We start from the raw sequence: 24748 nt of genomic DNA, 5'->3' as shown, positions 1-24748 counted from the left end.
GAAAAAACATGTCAGTTTTGAAATGAGCGAGGAAGCCACAAAACTTCTAATTTCATAAGTATGTAAATAAAATCATTTGTTTTCGAATTTTAAGTTAAGTTAAACTCAAATTTGAGGAAATTAAATTATAATTTTTTATTATATTATCAAAACTTGTGTGTTTGCAAATTGTAAAGTTAAAGTAGTTTTTCATAAAACTTCTTGGTAACTTAGGAAAATATTTTTAAAAAATTAAAAAAGAAAATAATAACTTGAATTTTTAGGTTATATTGGGTTTTTGTAAAATTCATTCTTCTCCGTGGAATTTTATAGTGAATTACTAAAATTGTGCATAATTTTTCTCTTTACAAACAGATAAAACAATATTTTCAACACAAATTTTAGGGATCTGTACAAATTTTCACTTATTAAAAGTAGTGTTTTATATTATGACCGCAGGCGTCCATAAGACCGTACCACTGTGCGGCGCCCCGTCAACGAGCAAGTCACCAACAGGAGCAGCAGCACCACAAGCCAATAACGGAATGCCACCACCCCCCGATCGTGACAATAACAATATTGGCGACGATGCAATCGAACAACTGATGCTAAACATCTGTATGGACGACGACGGGATTGTGCGAACACCACCACCACCACCACCTGTGGTACAAGCCATTCCACCAGCCACAGAAGATGTCGTCGCCAATATTGTACCCGGAGGAGCAGCTGCAACAACAGCGAACTCAAATCCCGGTACGCCTTGCATTCGCTATGACTGTCAACAAGTCGCAAGGACAAACTTTTAAGCGGGTAGGGATTGCGCTCACCAGTCCCTGCTTTGCTCACGGCCAGTTGTATGTCGCCATGTCGCGAGTCGGCGATCCTGCACAGGTTCGAATTTTCGTGGGGCCACATCCGATGCAAGGTCGTTTCACATTTCCTACCACCGTGCTCACAACGCGGAATGTGGTACACCGCGAAGAGTTTACGGTAAGACCGGATCCGCCTGTAGTCGTATATAATATACGCAAACGGGCCCATCAAAACGTCAATGCTGTAGTCGTTGGTCCCGATGGTGGCAATGTGGTTGATGGTGATGGCGGTAATGATGGTGGACCACCACGATTATTGTCGCTGCCACAATTATTGTTGCCCCCATTGGACACGGCGGTATTACGTGTTGATGGAACCAGGCGGATTGGAGATCGACCATCGACCATTTACGATCGAGACGCTCTGTTGATGCCACCACCAATCGCCTTACCACCTAGAGCGCGCCCACGAAAAAAACGACACAACGAACCAAAAACCTACTTGACACCACCATCACAATCATCATAGGCCGGCACGCATAAATCATCGTCGAAGATTCGAATTTTGTCAGACGTGCAGATTCGGCCGCCAAGAGGTTCGCCACAACCTGGGCTACTGCTACGATCATTGCCCTCTGCTATACCACGACATCCACCATCATCAGCAGAGGAGCAATGGGTCGAAAAAGAGCCGAAACCGACTGTGACGCCAGAACAAATCGAGGACAGTGACGGAGAAGTGAGCGAGGCGCACCTGGTGCAAATGAGCAATTTTTCAACCCCATTTGTCCAGATCTCACCGATGTGGAGTTGAAAATGCGCAAATCCGTCGCTGATATGCCTGGCACCTCGGATACGATTAGCGACCAACTGACAGAGGATCAGAGGGATAAAACGAGACAAATAGCGGAAATCGAGGCGAGAATTCGTCAGCGCAAAGCGATGGAAGCTATTACCGGATTTGGACAGCCCCCTTCAAAGAAGGGAAAAAAATAAAAAAAAATTAATATAAATATTTTAAATTGATACAAAAGTGTAGACGAATTTGGTCTTGCTAGGCAATTTTAAATGTTTTATTTACCAAAAAAATTTAAAAAAATGTAAAATCAATTTAAAATGTTTACAGATTGGTGTGGTCAATCTGAAATTTGGTACGTTTTTTAGATGATCTCGCACGTACAGTCTGTAGGTGTTTAAAATTGACCCAAAAAAAAAATTGTTAGTTTTAGGTGCGCATAGTTTTTAAGTTCCCCTCTGGTCCCTGTTGTAGATATAGGAGATAATAGAATAGGAAAAAAAAAATAAAATCCAAAAAAATTTAAAAACAAAAAGCCAAAAAATACACAAACGACACAAGTGTTTAAAGTGGTACTAAAACACTTGAATCTGGACATTTAAGTGTAATCACTTTAAATACTAACACACACACATAAAACACACATTTCGACATAAAGTGTTTAAAGTTTAACTAACGTACCCAACTTTTTTTTAGTATTTCATTCATTCAATTTTTACAACTTTAAATGCTTTATGTTGTGACAAATACTTTAGTGTAATTCAAGTACTGTACGAGTATGACAATTACACTGGGGTAACAACAAATAGATAAGTTTTAGGTGAAATATTTATTTACCTGTTTCTAATCTAAAAGGTACCCTTCCATGGAGCTGTGTGACCTTGACGTGGGTGGAAGGGCTTAGTAGATTAATGTGTTGTTTGCATATTTTTTGCATGCAACAACATTGATCGAAGCCAAGGACAGCTCAAAGTGTTTTTCTTACATTTTTAAAAGTACTATTGACATTTTTTGTTAATGTCAGCTCAACTTTATGATGACGGCTACGACGACGACGACGATGAACAAAGGTTCTTTTCAGAACCATCACATGATTAATTACAGAAATTCGTTTGTCCTTAATTTTCTCATCACGTTTCAGGTATAAAAAGTATATATAAAATATTCCCCAACTTTTAATTTAATTGACTCTCAGTAACACTAAAATTTAGTTTTTCTCCCCAAAAAATTTTGAAAATAAAAAAAACTGTAACCTGTAACCCTTCCTTTAGGCAAGGACAGGTCAAAGTGAATTTTTTTTGTTAGTTTCAGCTCAACTTTATACTGCTGATGACGACGACGTTGAACAAAGGTTCTTTTCAGAACCATCACATGATTAATTACAGAAATTCGTATTCGTATATATTTTTTGGCGACGTTTATATGCACAAATTGCTTTCAATGCAATTCCATAAACAAAATTAATAATTATAAATAGTTTATCATAAAATTATTTCTTAATTTACTACATTTACGAGAAAGGTGTTGCAATGCAATTTCTTATTCTTAATTCATAAATTTATTATTTTTCTCTGTCAAATGTTATTCATCAATTAATAATAACACAATATTCATTTTTTGGTTATGAAATCGGTTGTTTTTATTTCAACTATTCAAAATATTAAAAGTTTGCAATCTAACCAATACATTTCTTTTAGTATTTGACAGATTCAGATTTAGTTTTTATTGATAATTGTATTTTAAAAGTTGAAATTAACCATCTTTCAAGGTCATTAGTTATGAATATGTTTATGGAATTTTGTATAAACCAATATAATGCATTACGGACTTTAAACTTTAAGGTTACAACAAGAAAATGCGCTTATGATTATGAATTAAGTCCATCACATGATTAATTACCGAAATTCGTTTGTAGTCAATCCATCACATTTCGTTTCAGATATATGTTATTTAGCCACGAGTAGGACTGACCATATTATTGTTATTGAGAACCATTCCATAGTATTTCCTCAAACAAGGAAAACAATAAAATGTGGATTTATAGTCTCAACGAAACAATTGAAACACTTGCTTAATATTTTGTTGTATTATACAGGGGGTTCAAGAGCACCCTGGACATGGGAAAACGGTTTTGATTTTTTGCGCCTGCACAATTCATTTAATGGAAAATGATTCAGATAAAAGTTGTAGAGCACATTTTCGCCTACCAACCTGTAATTTTTTTATTACAGTTTAATTTAATCACTGTGACAATTTATTACCATAAGTAAATCTAATTGTAAGTAAATTAAATTTTGTTTTTGTATGCTATAGTAAGAGTAACAAAATTTAATATACAATAAAAAAGAAAGGCCTGTTTTTGTTCTTTAAAAGGCCTGTTCGTAAAGACACTTTTAATCGTTGCCAATTTATTATTAATCAATAGTGTTGAAATTATGATAAACAATATTAAAATTTGTCTACTATGAAAATTGAACTATATACGTACTACATAATAATAAATTGGTTACGGTTGAAAATGTCTTTATGAATGGGCTTATAATTAGAATTTAAAAAAATATATAGAAAAAAAAAACTTCCTGACATTTGGTGAATGCCAAAAATTGAGTATTAGTGATGCGCTCTGTTACGAGATGGCGCTTCTTTTACTTCCAAACGTTAACATTGCAGTTTCCAGTCTAAAGGGGGATAGTTTGTGCTCTTCACATCTGTTGAATTTACTGTGCAAGGACTTTCAAGTACAAGATGTTAAATTATATTTCAGCGCTTCATTCTTCATAGATTATATTATTCACTGAGTAGTACTGCTCGCGGTGCTGGCCTGGCGCCGAATGTTGACGTTTGAAAATGTCATTAACTGACAATTGAAAATTCCTGTCAATTAGGTGAACTTCCTAACTAGCTCACTTTCGTTTTCGGCGCTGGTTGGTAAGGATGTTGACCTTTTATAGTCCCACGTTTTTACTTTTACGTTTAGGGCAATTAAATTTTCCTTTTGATTTAGGTCTTTAGGTGGGTTCAAAGATGTCCTCTAGGAAACGTGTTAGGTCTCGTTCACGTTCTAGTTCTCGCTCGAGTCTAGAAAAACGAGTCAGACTGCTAGAGTCTTTGTTAAATAGAAAAAGCACGTGCGAAAATCGTTCTTCCCGAATTTCTTCAAAGCGAGAATATCAGTCTCGCAGAAGAAGGGACTACAGCGAAAGCTCTAGTTTCGAGTCCCAGTCTTCTTCAGGGGGTAATAGCCCGCAAACCGAGTCTAAAGCCTTAGATCGCAGTCCATCAAGTGGCTCGGCGGGCAATGAAGACGTTCTGGTTTTGCATGATGAAGAGGGTCTAGATGAAGAGACCATTAAGCTTTTGGGTGATGACCCGGATTTAAAGAAAACCAATAAAATTGAGTTAAATGGGGCATTTTGACTGTACGTTGGGAGAACCTTTTGGCTTCAGGTTTATCAAGGGAAGCCCGAACTAATCTAATGGAGAAATATCCAATTCCTCTTAATTTGATGCATTTGAAAGCCCCAGATCTTAATGTGGAGGTAGCAGGTATATTATCTAAAAGTTTATTAAAAAGAGATAAGTATTTAGCTAGTTCTCAGACTCAGTTGGGATCAGCTTTGTCAGCTTTAGGCTGTGTTTTAAATTTATTACTAAATGAGTCCACTGCAGATAACAACTCAGTGCGTAAAGCTGCTTTACAGCCAGCTTTGGATGCAGGTCGAATTCTTGTAGATCTGCATTATCAATTATCTCAGAGTAGGAGGTTTTGTGTTGTACCCTTATTGGATAAGATGATTAAGCAAATTGCTATAAACAGCAAGGTGGAAACAATGCTTTTTGGGTTAAAATTAAGGCTCAGAAGGAGATTGAGAAAAACAGTAGGGAACTTAAGAGCATTCAGTCAGTTTCCTTAAAGCAGGCAAACACAAGAGGAGGTCCTAGTTCTTTAAACTGGAATGCCCCATCTCGGTCTTACAGACAGAGGGAACCGAGATATCAGAGGGGGCAAAAACCTCTTTACCGACAGGAGAAAGGCAAAGTAGAGTGGGGGAAGGCCGAGGAGAGGGCCTATGCATACAGGAAGAAGTAAAGGTAGGTAAACATGGGGGTAGACTGAAGCATTTTGTAAAAAGATGGAGAATAATAAATCCTAAGCCAACAATAATAAGTTGGATTAAGCAGGGTTATCGTCTGCATTTTCAGGGCCTGCCCTTGCGCAGTTTATCAGGGCAAAGAAAACAACAATTTTCCGTATTTGAAAAACAACAAATTCTTAAAGCTTTAAATAAGCTATTAGTTTCAGGTGCTATAAGAAAATGTTCACCATCTTCTCGCCAGATACTGTCTCCCTTTTTTCTAATAAATAAGCCTAATGGAGATAAACGCTTTATCCTCAATCTCAAAAGACTAAATCAATTTGTTAAATCTCCTCACTTTAAAATGGAAGATTGGCGTACAGTTGTTAAACTTTTGCAGGCAGGTTGGTGGATGACAACTATTGACGCTTTTTTCCTGGTCCCAATTAATTCTTCTTCAAGAAGAATTTTGAGGTTTGTTTTTGAAAAGAATTGTTTCGAATTTGTTGGTCTACCTTTTGGCCTTTCATGTGCGCCATATGTATTCACAAAGATTATGAAGGCTGTAGTTGCACACCTACATAAGCTGGAAATTTGCTGCATCATTTATTTTGACGATATGCTTATTCTGTCTCAGAGTGAGCACCTGGCCAAATTTCACACTAGAATTTCTATTGATTTGCTGCCTTATTTGGGACTTGTTATTAATTTTAAAAAGAGTTGCCTGTCTCCATCCCAAAAGTGCAAATTTCTTGGTTTTTATTTTGATTCTGTCTCCATGACAATCTCATTGCCTGAAGAGAAAAAACAAAGGATTATCTCAACCATTAAAGTCTTTTTGAGGCTGTCAGAATGTAGAATACAGTTTGTGGCTCATTTATCTGGTTTACTGGTATCTACTTTGCCAGCTGTAAAATATGGGCTATTATATTTGAAAAATTTGGAGAGGTTCAAAGTTACTGCTTTAGTTAATGCTAATCAGAAATGTCTTATTAATTCTAGGTTATTAAAGAGAGACTTAAAATGGTGGTTATCTGCTATAGAAAATGCTTCTCAAGTATTTCGACAGGATGTTTACTCTGTCGAGATTTACACGGATGCTTCTAATACTGGTTGAGGAGCTCATTGTGTTGGAAGAGAGGCTCATGGGTTCTGGGACTCTGGAGAAAAAGAATACCACATAAATTATTTGGAGCTTATGGGCAGCATCAGAAATAGAAAACTTAATAAATTGTGTCAATCTATTTGGAAGTGGTGCGAGAAAAGAAATATTTGGATACATGCTACCTACGTAGCCTCTAAAGACAATTTGGCAGATAGGAGCTCCCGAATTACCAGATGTGAAACTGAATGGGAATTAAATTCCCATGAATTTGATTTAATAGTTTGCAGATTTGGATCTTTTGATGTAGACCTTTTTGCGTCATTTTATAATAAGAAATGCCAGCATTACATTTCCTTGTTCAATGATCCCCAGGCTCTAGCAATAGATGCTTTTACAATCCCTTGGGAAAATTTCTATTTTTACGCTTTTCCACCCTTTGCTTTAATCGCGAGAGTTTTAAAGAAAATAATCTCCGATAGAGCAGAAGGAATTTTGGTGGTTCCCTATTGGCCATCACAGGCTTGGTATGCATTATTCTCCAAGCTTTTGGTTGACACTCCTTTATATTTAGGACCATCTAATAATTTAATTTTTTCTCCGTTTAGAGATCAGCTGTTCCCTGTAAAGGATCTTACCCTGGTTGCAGGACGATTATCAGGGAAGCCTTTTTGCTAAAAGGTATGCCTGAAGAAGGTTTGCCAGTTATTTTGCAGTCTTTATCAGCGTCCACTATAAGACAGTATGATTCAGCATATCGGCTTTGGTGGACATACTGTACAGAAAAACAATTGTCAGTCTACGGAGCTTCCTTGGATCAGGTGATTTTGTTTTTCAGGGATTTATTGGACAAAAGAACTTTTAAATACGGCTCGTTCAACAATATTCGATCAGCTTTATCACTGATTTTTCCGGATAATTTTAGCAGACATCCTTTTATTAAGAGGTTTATTAGAGGCATTTCGAGATTGCGTCCTCAAAGACCTCGTTATGAGTTTACTTGGGATCCTCAGATCTTATTGGACTTTATCCATAACTTACAGAACGAAGAGTTATCCTTGGAAAATCTCACTAAATCAGTTATTTGTTTATTGGCCCTGGCTACGGCACAGAGATTTCAGACATTCGCCTCCATTAAGGTTCAGAATATCTCGTTTTAGTACCTCGGCCGTAGGAAACCAATTAGGCTAATTCACGAAAAATCATAAAAAATTAATATTTTTCCCTCAAAACGCCAATTTTTTTCAAAATGTTTTTAGAAGGGTCATGACTGAAAGGGTTAATATACCGTATTAGTCGTGACCCGACGTCCAATCGACTCAAATTTGTATTCCCCAAAATAGTGCAAATACGAGTAGAAATGCCGTCGCTCCAACGTCGGTTAATCGAACGTTGAATCAACGTCCAAATGCCGTTTGGGCATTATTCATAGTTCTTAGAAAACACATGTAATTTGCATTAATTCTTCGATATAAATAGGAGCTGAGCAGACACAAAAAGTTAAATTTGCTGTAGGATGTTAATCAGTTGGAAAATAAATTGTACGTTAGATAGATATTACTGATTGCTGGTCCTTGTTCACTCCCAATGTCAACTTCTGCACAGTTACTCAGTTCGCCATGCGTAGATTGACATTTAAAGGAATGACAATATTTCTAATACTTCAGCATTTAGTTGGAAATTAAATGAAAATTATTCGGCCAGATATTGTGGATAGAACAATGCTGCAAATGGCATAACAGCAAATCGAAATCGAAAATAAAACTACACACCACCCGCGCCCCAATCATTAGTTTATTATTAAAATTAAAAAAAATCCAAGATTGACCTGGATGACCTTTTTTTGCTTCTCGCTTCACCGGGAGAATATCTGTAACAAAAAAAATATATTATCACGAGAATATAAGAAATGTCAATGTGTTTTAAGTTTTAACTCGGTTTTAACCAATGTTAGCTGAAGCTTGAATTTATATTGTAGCATAAAATCAGTATAAAAATTCATTATACATTGAATTACCATTCAATCTAGCCCACAGGTGGTCTATTTCTGACCATAAACAAGTTTAGAAACGTACGAAAATTATACGCACAGTTGCGAAGAAGGTATTTACCATACACATCTGTTCGCATGTTTTCGTATACGTAACTTAACGTATAATATCAGAAATTTACTGACTTTAAAAAAATTTATTTTATGCAAAACACGTATTTGTTAGCGCACGAGAAAACCCACCAGTTAAAAACAGCGCACGGGAAATGCGCACTTTCCAGCGTCCTCACGGAAAAGGTACATTTTTTCAAACAAATCAACCAAAAAATAGATAGTTTTCAGACTAGTAAGAATAATGAAAAAAACCTTTCCTACTCAGGTGCGGTAAATGCACTTTTACACACTTATTTGAGTGCGGGAAAGAGTACTTTTCCGCACCGGATGCGGTAAAGTTACTTTTCCGCATTGCAAAATTAATTTACAATAAATGTAAAATTTTAAAGGTAATACCAGGTGTCCAAGAGCACCCTGGACATAGGAGATTAACATGGGAAAACGGTTTTAATTTTTTTGCGCCTGTACGGTTGATTTGATTGAAAAATCGTAATAATGAAAGTTATAGTACCTATCACGGACTAGTTTTGTGTATTTTTTTCGGATCTCTAACTTGAGCCCTTTCGTCGTAAAACACGAACAAAAATGAGAAAATTTAAACTTTTGACCTGCACTGTATAGGCGGTTGTCGAGCAACCGTACCAGCAACAATGACCTGTTTACCCGTTTCATAAAAATGGTGGCTTTGTCAGCAAAACGGTAGTCTAAACATTAATTAAATTCTCAAGTCCTGAAAGGCTTACCGATGTGACCTTTTGTCCTCAGTTCCTTTACCTAACTTCAACCGTTTCTGACTTTTAACAGTTTTGGTTACACACAGGTTTTGGTCAAACAACAGTTTATAAATACTATTGTGATTTATAATACTTTTTAAATTTCTTAAACACAAGATAATTTCGCCTACTACTACGAAATCTCGATTCAAACAGACCTGCACGAACCACTTTCAACCGACAATCTTTTTTTACCTTACATTCTTTCTCCGCTCATCTCCCCGATAAGCCATTCGAGTATTCGTTTCATTTAGTATAGCAAACTATAATACAATTTTACTCTAAACGCACGACAAAAAAAACCCGCAGCCAGGTATCGGACTTTGTCCTCTCCGATCCGAAAGGAATCTGGCCACCGACGTCATCACCCATACGCACGTCACCACCAATCATCTCAAAAACTGTACCAATTAATTTATATACGTTGCAGGTTATTATGAATTTTGTAAATGTACTTTACCCTTTAACCATTAACCGTATTAGCAAAACAATATTAAAACATTAAATATCTCGAAAACGGACAACATTTAAGATCTAAAACTAGTATACTTTTTTTAAATAGAAAACATATTAGAATAATATTTTGAAGTCGTATCTCCGTTTCAACTGCGTAAAAAAAGTTTAAGTCCTTTTAAGCAGCTGAAATAGTTGCAGATAGCGTAGTAGTAGCAAAATAGTAGTAGTAATGATGTAGCTCTATGTCCCATTACTTATGGTCCACCCTATACAGGGTTATTCACATTATTCGACACGGAAGATTGCGACTAACCTATTCACATTCAAAAAAGTTTTGATTCTGGGATGGATATTGAAGGTAGGTTTTAAAAATATTTGCAAGATGTACCGGTTGTCCCAAATGCAGAAAAAGTATCAAAGTCATGTTTTTTCAATTGGAACATCTAGTATATTACTTTATTTTCAGAATCTACGTTGAAAATAAAAATTAATTGAAGTTCATTGATGTTTGATAGGTCTAAACTTTACAGTTCCTCAGATATTCCTAAATTTGTAAAAATGTAGAACAAATATTAACATTTAAACATTCAACCTTCCTTTGAGATTTATTGACCAACATTGGTTTGGGCGCTGATAACAGATTAAGTTTTATGACCCAAAAGTGATAAATTGTCTAGCTCATATCAGGGGGGGTCTCAAATTTTGAAGTAGTATAAACTTGTCAAAATCAAATGGAACCCCACCAATTTTATGGTTACAATATATGCAAAATTTAATTACCTATCGAAAATTATTAAGCTTTCATACCGCTAATTGTTAACGTTTTCTTGGAAAATCGACTGATTTTGGATACCGTTCAAAGATCACTTGGTATCTTTTCCAATTACATATCTATCGTTCTAATCTGAGTAAAGCTTAGAATAAAATAGTGGCTTAATACTTTGTAAATTTGCTAAACAAGTTACAAAAATAATTCATAAAAATGTTTAAAACGGCGACAATTCGACTACAAACAGAAACATACCTACTCCGTTTTTGAGTCCTTCAGCAACATTATTAAGTATCTTAATGGATATACTCCTAAAAATTTCGCTAATTCGCTAATCTGTGGTCATTTCTCAAGGGTATCAAAAATCACTCAAAATCGGTGCGAGTTCGAGAAATGTTAACTTTCCAAGAAAACGCAAACAGTTAGTCATAAGAGACCTCAATAATTTTCGGTAGATAATTAAATTTTGCATCTACTTTAACCATAAAATTCGACCACCATAAATAAACCATTCAATTTGATTTTGACAAGTTGTTAAAGTTTAAAGGTTGGAATTATTGGGAGAAAAATTTTGAGACATCCTGTATGAGCTAGACAATTTCTCACCCATGGATCCTAAAACTTGATCATTTAGCAGTTCCCAAGCCAATTTTGATTGATATCAAACATAGGTTGAGTGATTAAACAATAAACCTTGTTCTAAATTTTTACAAAATAACGAATATCTGAGAAACTGTAAAGTTTAGACGTACCAAACCTCAATATCAAATAAAATACTAAGTATTCCATTTGAAAAAATATAACTTTGATACTTTTTCTGCATTTGGGACAACCGGTAAATCTTGAAAATATTTTTAAAAGATACCTCCAATAGGTCTACATCCATCCCAGAATTAAAAGTTTGTTGAAAGTGAATACTTTAGTCACAATTTTCCGTGTCGAATAACGTGAATAACCCTGTATAATGTATAAAAAAAACAAATGTTTTAATTTTGTATGTCATTAACCACAACAATTTAAAATGTTTATTGTTCAATTGAATTGTTAAAGACAATTTTCAGATTATAGTTTAGTTAAGATAACAAAAAATGCAGGTAAAAGTTGAAAAATATAAATAAATCGCAGACATTTAAATTAGGTAGGTATATGACATACTTCACAAAAGTTGAATTGCAAAAGCTATCAGAAAAATAAGTAATACACAGGCTGTTCCAATTAAAAAAGTCGAAATTACTTAAGCTGAATCAGTCAACAGGGTGTTTCATAATAAAGCGTTATACAGGATGTTTCACGATAAATGCGTTATATTTTAGGGTTTGATTAAACGTCAAAAAATAACTCTATTGTGCTATATAAACCATGGTTCAAAGATAATGTTTCGTTATGTAGATACAGGGTGTTAAAGTTTGGGTAAAAAAATCTAAATTTATTTATTTCATCAAAACAATAAGAGATATTTTCGTAAAACTTTTTAGGTGTCAACGATAAAGTTCGTTTTGCCATTAAAAAATATATTTTTTATTTTTGCTAGTGGCGTCTAATCGAACAATTTATCGACCATTTTTGCAAAAAAAATTATGTACGCCACTGTTTTTCCAAAATGCAAATCAGTTCTGAATTCCTTATTCAATTTAACACAGAAAAGGCATCTAGTAACTTTTTGGTACGTCATCTCGTTTTCGAATACTATATATAAGATACTGCTTGTTCCTATCGAATAATTTTTTTTTTTTCAAAGACTAAATTAATAAAAATTTAGATATTGATTAATAAACAGTCGACGATTTAGTATTGATTTTATGGGTACATTTTTATGATTTTCAATTTTTTATTGGAAAACAGAAAGGTGTACCGAAAAGTTACTAGAAAGCTTTTCTGTTCTAAATTGAATGGGGAATTCAAAATTGATTTGCGTTTAATAGAAAAAAAGAGGTGTACATATTTTTTTGCGAAAACATTCAGGAACGTGTTTGATTGAACGCTACTGGCAAAATTAAAAAATGTGTTTTTTATTGCAAAACGTGCCTTATCGTGGACAGTTGACACCTACAAAGTTTAATAAAAATATCTGAGACCGGTTTGAAGAAATAGATCCAAACTTTAACACCCTGCATCTCCATAACGGAACATCTTTGGCCCATGGTTTAGCAAACTAGGGTAAATTTTTACTTTTAATCAAACCATAAAATATGACACATTTATCGTGAAACCCTATATTTTAGGGTTTGATTAAACGTCAAAAAAAAACCTAGTTTTCTATATAAATCATGATCCAAAATTGTTTCGTTATGGAGGTACAGGTTCTTAAAGTTTTGATAAAAAAAATCTCAATTTATTTATAATTCTCAAATCGGCTGCAGCAATTTTCATAAAACTTTATATTCAACAAAAATATTCACCAACTCGTTCAATTGGATACCACTGGCAAAATTGAAAAATGTCTTTTTTATTGCAAAGCGTGCTCTATTGTTGACACGTACAAAGTTTTATGAACATAGGAATCTGCAGCCCTTTTGAAGAAATAAATAAATTTAGATTTTTTATCAAAACTTTGATACCATGTATCTCTATAGCAAAACATCTTTGGATCATGGTTTATAAAGCAAAGTAGAGTTATTTGGTTATATTTCAATTTTGGTATTTATACCAAAATATGACGTATTTATCGTGAAACACTCTGTAAAAAAAATCGAACGCCCTGTAGCATCTAACGCAAATTTATTTGCGTAAATCTACTTTGTGCTCCCTGTACAAACAATGGTAATTGGTAATACAGAAAATTTTATATCACAGTTTTATATCAAATATTAGTAAAACCTCGAGGAAAACTATTAGGTTGAAGTATAGATATTAAAATAAAACTTTAAAAAAAAAATTCTACCTAGTATCTACAAATGTATTAAAAAATATAAGGTTCTATTCAAAATAAAAAAAAAAACTAATGCCTGGTTTATACCCCCAAATTAAAAAAAAAATTAATTAAATGTAAATTTGTACCGGGTGACCCAATAAGACTGTTCCTCGACCATATCTCGGGAACCGTTCGTCGTATGACTTAGGGGTAAAATTTTTTTAGGTTAATCGGCCCTGACGAATCGCTGGAGAATATTTTAAAGTTCTAAAAATGACCACCAGAGGCCGTAACTGCCAGCTTAAATTTTTAAATTGCATTTTCTATAAATTTGACACAATAAACTAGAATTTGTTTTTGCAATAACCTGCTTTAACTTCTTAACAGTTTGACCAATTTCAACAAATTTGGTATTGTTGAAAAGACCATTTCTTGGGCAATAAGAATCAACCAAAATATAGTTAATTTAGTTGATTATTTCTCCGCCAGGGGGCTAGTTTTGACACCATAACTCAAATTCCAAAAAAGATAAAAAAATAAATGGTATGATATGACCTTTTTCTTTACGAAAAAGTAGCCAAAGAACATCCAAATAGGTCAGTGAAAACTGTTTTTCAAATTCTGGTTCCTAACCTGGAATATTGAGCAAATTAGATTAATGGATCTTTGAAGGCCAAGGATAGCGCGGTAAATTTCATAAAACTATTAAAAATGTAGCTACATAATGAATAAAACGTTATAGTTATAGAAGCAATTGTGAGTCTAAATAGTATTCATTTAGGCATTATTTAAAAATACCATATATCATCAGAATATACATGTTGCTCCAAAGGGACTAAACGTTATACCTTAAGTTAAACCTTCTTTTTAAGTTATACCTTATACTTTTTAATTTACAAATATATTATATATTTTTTGGCAGAAATTGATTCCAAAAATCACACAAAAACAGGAGGACATTACAATGCAATAGACAAATTTCGAGAGGAACATTAAAGTGACTTAATAAGTTCAGGATGCATTTAGTCCCTTTGGAGCAAGATGAATGTTCTGACGATATGTGGTATTTTTTAAATAATGCCTAAATAAATTCTATTTAGACACAATTGCTTCTATAACATTTTATTCATTATGTAGCTAAATTTTTAATAGTAGTTTTATGAAATTGAGAAAACTTAATTTGATTTGAATGAAAATTTGGTTTAATTTTAATTCGCAGGTCTACATAGACGTAATTAAAAAGTTAATTTTTGTCCATAACAACACGTAGTAAACAAAGTAGTCCAGGTTACTTTACTCTGGGTTGATATCGAGGGGTAGACCGCCGATAATTTTTTGTACACCAAAATGCCTTTTTCATACGAAATACCTTGAAATGCCTTTAAAATACCTCACAATGCTTCGATTATGCCTCATAGTGATAATGCCTTAAAAAAACTGCCTAAAATGCCTCTAACTGCTTTGAAATACATCAAAATGCCTTTAAATTATTTAAACTGCCTTAGGATACCTTAAAATGTTTACACATTTGTTGCTTTCTTAAATACAGACATAGAAACAGTTGAAGTAATTTAAATTTAGACAGTAATAAAATTGTAAGAACTATAGGTCACATGACTTGATAATTCAATTTTTGAGCTTGCAACATTGTAAAGGCTAGTTGACATTGTCAAAAACAGTCACGTGAAGTTCAAAACGCAGTTTAAACTTTGAAAAATGGTAAATTAAATTTAAACAGTTGTTAAAACTTAACTTGCAAAATACACGTTATGTGACGTTGAAAATGCAATTCTGCATGTTCTTGCAACACTGTAAAGGTCAGTTGACATCTGTCAAAATTAGTCACATGACCTTTAAAATGTGGTTTAAAATTAAAAACTTTGGCAAATTACATTTAGACTATTTTAGACATTTGTAAAAGCAAGAGACACATCATGTGACTTTGATTATGTCATTTTAGAGCTTGCAACACTGTCCAAGCCAACTGACACCTGTCAAAAACAGTCACATAACTTTAAAATGTAATTTAAATGTTGATCATTTGGTAAATTAAATTTAGACATTTGTAAAAGCTGAAATTGTAAAACACAAGTTGTGCGACATTAATAATACAATTTTGAGCCTGCAACACTGTAAAAGCCAGTTGACACCTGTTAAAAACAGTCACTTGACCGTAAAAATGTAGTTTAAATGTTGAAAAATTGCTACATTTTTATAATAATTTGTAATGAATATTGTTTCAACTCAATATCCTGTAACAAAGATTTTACCATAATAATTACTTGTGCCTATACTGTTATGTTCAATTTTCAGTCAATTTTGTTATATTAATAAACTACATTTTGAAATATACAGACAATGCCCCACAATACTCTCAAATACTTTATAAATATCTCTAAATGCCTTGTAATGTCTTGTAGTAATGGAAAAGTGCCTCATAATACCTCGAGTGTGTACACCAAATTACCTCGGCATTCTACCCCACGGTTGATATGGAGAATAAGTATCTTTATTAATACTACAACTAAAAACTTGGGTAAACCCTGCCTCATATACTACATATAATACATATTAACTCAAGGTTGAACAATGCAGTCTACAAAGTGAACAATGATGATTATTGTGTTAAAGGTAAAACCATATTGAAAACTGCATTGCTTTTTATTTTAATGTTACTATCATTAAAATCAGTTAACTCACCTTAAAACTTCCTTTTTTAATCCACTGTTGTAATGTAGATAGTTTAAAATATTGCACAGGATTTTATTCTTCTCCAACTTGACTTGATTGCAGTCCCTGGGAAACGTAGTCACTTTCTTCATAAAAGTTGTGCTTTTTCAACCACATGGAAAAGTAGTGATGTATGCAGCATATACCAGTTGCAGATCTGTAAGACTAGCCTAATTAGTTACTAGAACCACCCTTAAAAAATATGTAGTAATGATGCATCAGCAATAGCATGGTTTATTACATAGGTTAGGTATGAAATTGTCATCGTAATCTTACCTGGGCCCAGCAGCTGTTGCATCCATTATGTCAATCAAAAAACATACATTTCCTTGATATTAGTGTATAATTTTCATTAATTAAATTATTGGATTTTGTCATAAAAATATAATTTAGCAGCATGTTCTAGTCTAGGTAGTTTTTTTTGACATAACAAGTGACAAGTGGGAATTTTACTTCAACACAACAGATCCAAGAGGGCGGCCCTATCAGCAAAACCTGTTTCCTCAAAGCGATACGTCGCGTGACGTCACAGTGGATGCTCGGCTGCACAGTATGAACTTAAAACCAATGGTTTATTCTTTACATTGAACAAGTGAAGTCCACCTCTACTGAGTGGAGGTATTACTTTCCTTCTGACAAAGTATTTATACTATAAAGTGATACGCTTGAATAATCAAAATATCTAAAAATTCAGCTTTATTAAGTATTGGCTTATTTCTTTAAACAAAATCATTGCAGCTGCACAAAGATGTTTGCTTTACAATCATAGTACTAGATAGGTAAATATTGTCTCATATGAGTAGTTTCTACCCCTATTAGTTGAACTCACACCAAACTACCTTATTACTGCTATTACTGTGAGTTCCCAAACTACCCGTCTGAAAGGACTTTCACGTTGTGACTTGAGTATTAAAAGACTGACTGGTTGAGTCTTTGAAAAAAAAAACTGTATTATCGGGGGTAATACCCCTAGTGCATTTAATTTTTCCGAAAAAATTCGGAAAAACGAGTTTCTAAGTAATTTGTTTTAACAACGAGTTTTTAACGACTATTCCAATTTTTCCACAGGAAAAATTAGATGCACGAGGGATATTTGGTAAGATTATTTCCTGAGTTAAATAAACATTTTATTTTAATTAAAACAATAAGAACAATAAGTAATAAGAACAATAACTTTCAAGCTAGAAAGGGTAACACTATTCTTTATGTTGTTGTGAGGAGTGTGCAATTTTTTCGATTTTTTTTCCGGAAAAACTGCTGACAGCTAAGTTGACAGTTGTTGACAAGTGATTTTTCCACTTAAAATTTACATTTGTTATACTAATTATTGATAGCGATTGGTCAAAATTGATAGGAAGGAAATAATCGGGGGTAATATCCCTAGTGCATTTAATTTTTCCGGAAAAATTCGGAAAATCGTGTTTCTAAGTATTTCCACAGGAAAAATTAGATGCACGAGGGATATTTGGTAAGATTATTTCCTGAGTTAAATAAACATTTTATTTTAATACAACATTTGTTTTAAATTAAAACAATACTTAATAAGAACCATAACTTTCAAGCCAGAAAGGGTAATTACTTCAAACTCATTTTAAATTACAATTAATATAAAAATTACAATTATTGTAGGTTACAGGAGTATTGTTAGCCATATCGGTTAGATTGTTTTTAATTATTTTTGTAGTAGCACTATTCTCTATGTTGCTGTGAGGAGTGTCAAACGATTGATGGTGTTGGCTCGAAGAAGTGTCTATTTTCTGTTTTTTCAAGGGAGCTTCGAAGCTTGTAGATGGTACATTATTTTGGACGGTTCTTAAAGCAGTAATAATACTTGAATGATGTTGACTGTCCATTTGTAGATATGGTTGGATAGACGCAGCTTTAGAATGTCCTGTGATTTTGATGAGTTGCTGCTCGCCTACACCGGCCTTTGCAAGATTAGTAACAGCAGTTGATCGCTTAGAATGGTTAGATATTTTAATTTCTTTCGTGTTCACACCTGTTTTTTGCGCTGCGTCTTTTGACCATTTTAATAGTTAATTTCTTCCAACAGGAACGTTTTTAAACCATCCAGTGTTACGATTGGACTGCCATGCTGAATTTGGTGTCAAAAACAATCTATTTGTTGTTATTTTAGACGTTCGTTTGTCCAACAGGGATTTGTACAAACGTACCGGACAAAACTCAGGGTTTTTTGAATTAGGAACAAGACACTTCCGATCGCACAGATTTTTTGCACCACCTTGTGCAGTTTTGCTGAAGACTGTATTGACTGAATCCTTCCTGAAACAAGGGATACATAATTTAACTTAAATGTCAAAATATCTTTTGTAGTGTGATTTTAAAGTAGATTTATGTAGCTTATAATTTTTTTGGAAAAGCAAAAGGAATTTTTGTGGTCTTATATCGTTTTTGATTTTATTATAAAAATAGTATAGCTAGCAAATTTTGGATGCTAAAAAATGACAAACGTGATTTATACAAGGTATTGCAAAAAAGACATTAAAAAATTGCGAAAACAGATTTTATGCCAAGATAAAAAGTATGCGCACATATTTTGTTTTGATATAAGCGTTTTTTGTGCCAAATTACAATAAATATTTACAGATTTTGTTGCAAAATTAAAAAGCAATATCTCACCTGTTTTGATCCCATAATTATCAGTTTCTTCTTTAAAATGTTCTGTTAAGCAACGAGCCGCTTCTCCGCCTCTCCAAGCAAGCTCAACTACTGCAATAAAGTAAAATTTACGCTGCAACCCGGTTGGAGTTGTCTCATCCCATAAGGACACCATCTTGTAGTACTCGTCAATATTTAAAGAAGCTGAACTTGTTTTCCATTTTTCTTCATGTTTCTCGAGACTTCTCCTTTTCGCATTTCGAGCGTCTCTACCTGGCTTAAAGGTAATGTCGTGGAATGGGTCGAACACGATATTAAATTCTTGAAAATATTTTTCCTGTAGTTTTTTGGCAACGATATTCCACATTACTTTTACACACAGTTCTTTATAGTCTTTTCCATTACCTTTACGCATGCTCCATGCCCAGTCCTTGAAGATTAAATTTAGCTCGCCTGTCCTGTAGTTGTTATCTGGAGTAATTGGTAATTTTTTTGCTTGGCAAAATTCCATAAATTGCTTCCAGATCGATGTGTGAGTCTTCTGAGTATTTAGTGGAACACTATTTTCAACAGCCCCGTTAATTTTACTTTCGGAAACATTTCCAAACCGATTCATTTTGAGTTTCAGTTGAAAAATTAATAAATTCGTAAGCGTCGTTTGTGATTTTTGTTGTTGGTAACGGTACATAGCAACACAGCATAGAAACCATCAAGTTTGTTTTTACAAGGCAACTTGTCAAACTTGCATGAAACTGCTGACAGCTAAGTTGACAGTTGTTAAGTGATTTTTTCACTTAAAATTTACATTTGTTATACTAATTCTTGATAGCGATTGGTCAAAATTGATAGGAAGGAAATAATCGATAAAAAACCGGGAAAAAAGGGGATGCCGACTCACCAACAACGTGCCCCACATACATAATCATTAACAAAACATCAAAGTTTAAGTAAGGTTAGAGCCGCTTTCTTTCGACACTCAATTCCAATCATGTTTCGCGACCATGATTTTAGGATCGAAGACGAAAGAACATGTGCTGGCTCTTTGGAAGTTGTTATGTCAAAAGTGTTATACAAAAGTCAAAATACAGACATCTTTTTAATTTAATTTAATATTATTGTTTTCGTTTTTGTTATAAATGGATGATTTTATTTTGGTAAGCTATCAATCAAATCAAAAACAATATAACATCTTCTTAGTTTTAATATGGATTTTAGGAAGAGCTTTTAAAAGATTCTGGTACGATTTCCTCTTCTTCAGAAGAAGACGAGGAAGAAGATTACCAGCCTCGAACAAAACGCAGAAGAATTGTGGACTACATGAATACAATAGAAACCTATTCAGAGCTGGAATTTAAGCAACACTTCCGTTTAAATCGAAGTACATGTCAGAAGATAATTGGTAGATAAAATTTTTCTATTTTGAAAAATGGTGAGACCTGTACTTAATATCTGATAGATTCAATGTGACTATCAGTAGTTCACATCGAATTATAAGTGCAGTTTTGCAATATTTAGTTGAGATAAGTAATGACCATATAAAATGGCCAAACAGAGAAGAAGCTGAGATAGACTCCCAACGATTTCTATTAAAAAAAGGATTGTCTAACATTATTGGGGCAGTGGATGGAAGTCATTTGAAGATTGTGCGTCCTTTGCAGAATGAGCAAGATTATGTTAATAGAAAAGGCTATCATAGGATCCTTCTGCAGGGAATTGTGAATTCTAGGAAGGCTTTTGTAAGCATAAAAGCTGGAGAACCAGGTTCCATGCATGATGCCAGAATGTTGCGCAGATCTGCAATCTACAATTTGGCTGAAGAAAATTATGATGGTCTTTTCTATGCCAACTATTGTTTGCTAGGTAATTCCGCATAACCGGCCAGAAGGTGGCTAGTAACTCCATATAAAGACAATAGACATCTATCAGAAGATCAAAGACAATTTAATTATATACATTCTGCCACCAGAATTGTTATAGAACATGCTTTTGGTCTACTCAAAGGCAGATTTCGTCGAATCAGAAGTTTTGAAAACACTGACTTGCAGTTAATTACAAATTGTGTGATAGCCTCATGTGTTTTACATAATATGTGTAATTCATGTAAAGACATTTTTGATGAAATTTTTATTGAACCAGATGAATTTGAAGTAGAGGAATAAAATGTATAGCCTTCATTATAATAAGCTGTTTTATTGGTACAAATCTTGGTACCCCTTACAAGATAAAAACTACAGGTTTTATTAGGGCTTGTTAGTTTTAACAGTGTCTTATGTACCCATGTCAAAACATATTATTATGTATTAATATATTAATTATCCTTATATAATTATTATATTAGACTTACATTTATACTTCCTAAAGAACAAACAAATAATTAGTTCTAGAAACAGCAAAATAACAAACTTCGAAACAAGTGAGTACCTGGTACAAAAATACTGTTATCGACTTAATCATAAACAACATTTGTTAAGACATGTGTCTTTTATTTTTACACTCTTCTCGAAATGTACTTTTGCTTTTTTTTTGTAAAGGGGTCTTTGTTTTTTCTGAACTACTTTCTTTAAAGTTATCACTTTCAGTAATATCACTCAAAGTATTGTCAGACACATTCTCACTAGCTGAAGTAGATGGAAGGATCGGGTCATTCTTGAGCTCACTTTTCTTTATTCCAACTTCAACACAGGTGCCTGTCTCTGTATTTATTGGCTTATGTCCAAATAACCCATTGAGCCTATTATAAAATTTGTAATTTTGCGCCCCACGTCCTGATTTTTTTGGTCCTTTGTTGTCCTTTATTGACCTGTAAACTCTCATCAAGTTGATCCACTTTCTCTCAACTTTTAATGCAGATCGCTAAAATAGAAACCAAACATTGCTTACTAATCAGATATTGATATAGGTATACATGATTTAAATTTTTAAATGGTTTATCCACAAATAATTTACATAATAGTTTTGTGCTGCCAGCTTCTCTGAAATAATGCTCCAAACATGTTTCTTTTTATTGGCATTACTGAAATCTTCCATATGCTGTTCGTACAAGTCAATTAATAGGAGAGTTTCCTTCTCTGTCCATAATTTGTCCAAACAATCAAGATTGCACTGTCCTGACTCTTGTGTATCAGTAATCAATGTATCGTCATTTGTATATGGACCCTGATCAGGTGATTTAGAACTATGTTCATTAAGTAACATTTGAACAAAATGCATATCTAAAATTTCCATAAAATATTAATACTAAATACAAAATCCATAAGAATAAACTTACCATTAGTAGCTCGATGAAATCCTCCTCATTTAACTCAAACGTTATCAATGAGTTGGTTTCAGGATCCTGAACCTCTAAAATGTTTTTTGTGGAAGCCATTGATGAATTTTATGAATATAAACTAAACTCTGTTGTCTGTATTTACAAATAAAAATAAAATTTGAGGTTATGTGTGTTGTGATTAGAATATTGACGTATGTCACTTGAATTTCAATCATGAAATCTTCGCCCCTTACCCCTCTGAAACATAAATAATTCATGTTTCGGAGGGGAAGAGGGATTACCGATCCGAATCCGATTTTCGACAGTTCGGAATCGTGTTTTGGAACTCGCAAAAATCAAAGAAACGTGATTCTTAAATCATAACGCGTTTTGATCCGAAATCACATGTCGAAAGAAAGCAGCTTAGGTTTTCAGAAAATATAATTCTTCCTGTTCTTATATTTAGGCCTTTCTCTAACAAGGTTTACTTATACCTACTCTCTACCATTTACACCACATCCTCCCACCTGAGAAACTTCTCATAAGTTTCTCAGTTAAATTTACTCTAAAAATCTTTTTGGTAATTTTAGATTTCTGCCACTTCGCGTGTGTAACGAAACGGGTACTTTGCTTTTAACACTGTCACTTCCGATCTCCACGTTAGACGGTTCACTTTGAGTGCACAACGGATCGGGTACTCTGCTTTAATCACTTTCACTCCCGTTTTCCGCGTTAGGCAGCCTATGAAGCTCACGATGTCCTACCTCAAAAGGCAGGACACTGTCTGTGGCGTAGCTCAACAGATCCCTTTGAGCTATCGGTAACTTCCTTCATGACCTCGATTTCGAAAGCAAAAATCCTCTGGACAGGACTCAGAACCTGCCCTCCTGATGTACGAACTCGCACCAAACGCACTGTTGCATCCTTTCCAGGAAACGTTTCGACAATTTGTCCAATTGGCCAGTCCATACGTTTGTCATTATCATTGCCAACGAGAACTATTTCTCCCAATTTCACACGACGAATAGGTGATATTTTACTGGTAAACAACTTTAAATGTCCGAGGTATTCATTACGAAAACGTCTCCGTAAATCATCTCGGAGTTGTTGCAAGCGTCTTATCTTTCTAGACCACATTAATCGGTCTACCTCGTCAAAATCTGGTAATCCTTCTGCTCTTGCAAGCTCTCGTATATACTACATTGAAGGCGACAAAACATTTAGCTCATTCGCATTATTGGAAATGTAAGTCAATGGGCGAGAGTTCATCACGTCTTCACATTCGCATAACAAGGTGAGCAAATCTTCGTATGACAGATGAGCACGTCCCAAGGTCTTCCGTAGCAATTGTTTTAAGAGGCCTATTAATCTCTCCCAAAACCCTCCCCACCAAGAGGCCGTAGGTGGGTTAAATTTCCAAATTATCCTCTCGGCAGCAAAACTTTTTCCCGAGCAGTCACAATCCAACTTTCTCAACAAATTCTCGGTTCCGACAAAATTGGTGCCATTGTCGGAGTAGACTATTTTTGGCCTTCCACGTCGGGATACAAATCTTCTAAATGCTTTCATAAAACAAGCTGCTGAAAGGGAATTAGCCAATGGGCCTATCCCACATATCATAAATTTTTGTTTTAATGACTGGAATCGAAAGAATAGGATCAAAAAACTAATTTTTCATATTCTTGAAGAAAAAATTATGGTCGTAAATGTTCCTATATTAATTTGAATTTGTCCGTTAAATTTAAAAGATCTGTTTTGGCGCGCATGTGACGTACGTAATTCTGGGCGATTTTATTGGCTGTTGCACGCCAACTGTTTCACTTCTTGTCGCTGATTGGTTGATAGTGTAGTACGTCACCGGCGGCGGGCGTTTTAAACATGAGATTAATGTAGTTTTTATCATCATTTTTTTTCTATTTAGACTTAATATTTTTGAAAACAAAAAAATACGGGTATAATATTTTCAATCCGTCTTTGTAGTTATGAAATAAAAAAAAATTGTGGGACAGGCCCATTCTAAATGCACCGCCCGGTAGACTGCAAATGTAAAAAGACAAATCCAGACATTGTCTCCACCTTTTAGATATAGGGGTCCGGCCAGACCAACATCAATGACTTCGAAAGCTACTGCGTCTCCAACTTTTCTTCTTTCTGCCGGCAGTGAAGGTGTTTTTGCATTCAACGGTTTTGCTCCATGTCGTTTACAAATAACACATTTTGTTACGATGCTTCGTATGTATCTTCTTCAGCCAAGAATCCAATATCTTTCTCGAAGAATACTCATTAAGCCCTGCACTCCTGCATGACAGGTTTTCCCATGTGTGTTCATCACTAATTTGTCCACAAGGACATGATGAGAAGGCAATAAAATTGACATACGGAAGTGGTAAGAATCCTTTTTATTGACAAGACGAGTTTTCAATCTTAT

General features: G+C 34.2%; 2 long non-coding RNA genes across 2 annotated transcripts; both read right to left on the bottom strand.

Annotated features, from left to right (window-relative positions):
• Positions 1-3719: 3719 nt before the first annotated feature.
• Positions 3720-16910, bottom strand: LOC145731886 (uncharacterized). The gene is made up of 3 exons (XR_014178905.1): positions 16728-16910; positions 16422-16608; positions 3720-8638 (listed from the first exon to the last, which is right to left on the bottom strand). It is a non-coding gene; the product is annotated as an uncharacterized LOC145731886 (long non-coding RNA).
• A 4641-nt stretch (positions 16911-21551) lies between these two features.
• On the bottom strand, positions 21552-23863 carry LOC145731838 (uncharacterized). Its single transcript, XR_014178887.1, has 3 exons — positions 22339-23863; positions 22017-22282; positions 21552-21923 (listed from the first exon to the last, which is right to left on the bottom strand). It is a non-coding gene; the product is annotated as an uncharacterized LOC145731838 (long non-coding RNA).
• Between the last annotated feature and the right edge of the window lie 885 nt (positions 23864-24748).

Source organism: Ips typographus, linkage group LG7, assembly GCF_016097725.1.
Source record: "Ips typographus isolate SLU linkage group LG7, UJ_Ityp_2.0, whole genome shotgun sequence".
Classification (NCBI taxonomy): Eukaryota; Metazoa; Arthropoda; class Insecta; order Coleoptera; family Curculionidae; genus Ips; species Ips typographus.
The sequence above is the reverse complement of the archived record's forward strand: the minus strand, read 5'-3'. Positions and strand labels throughout refer to the sequence as shown.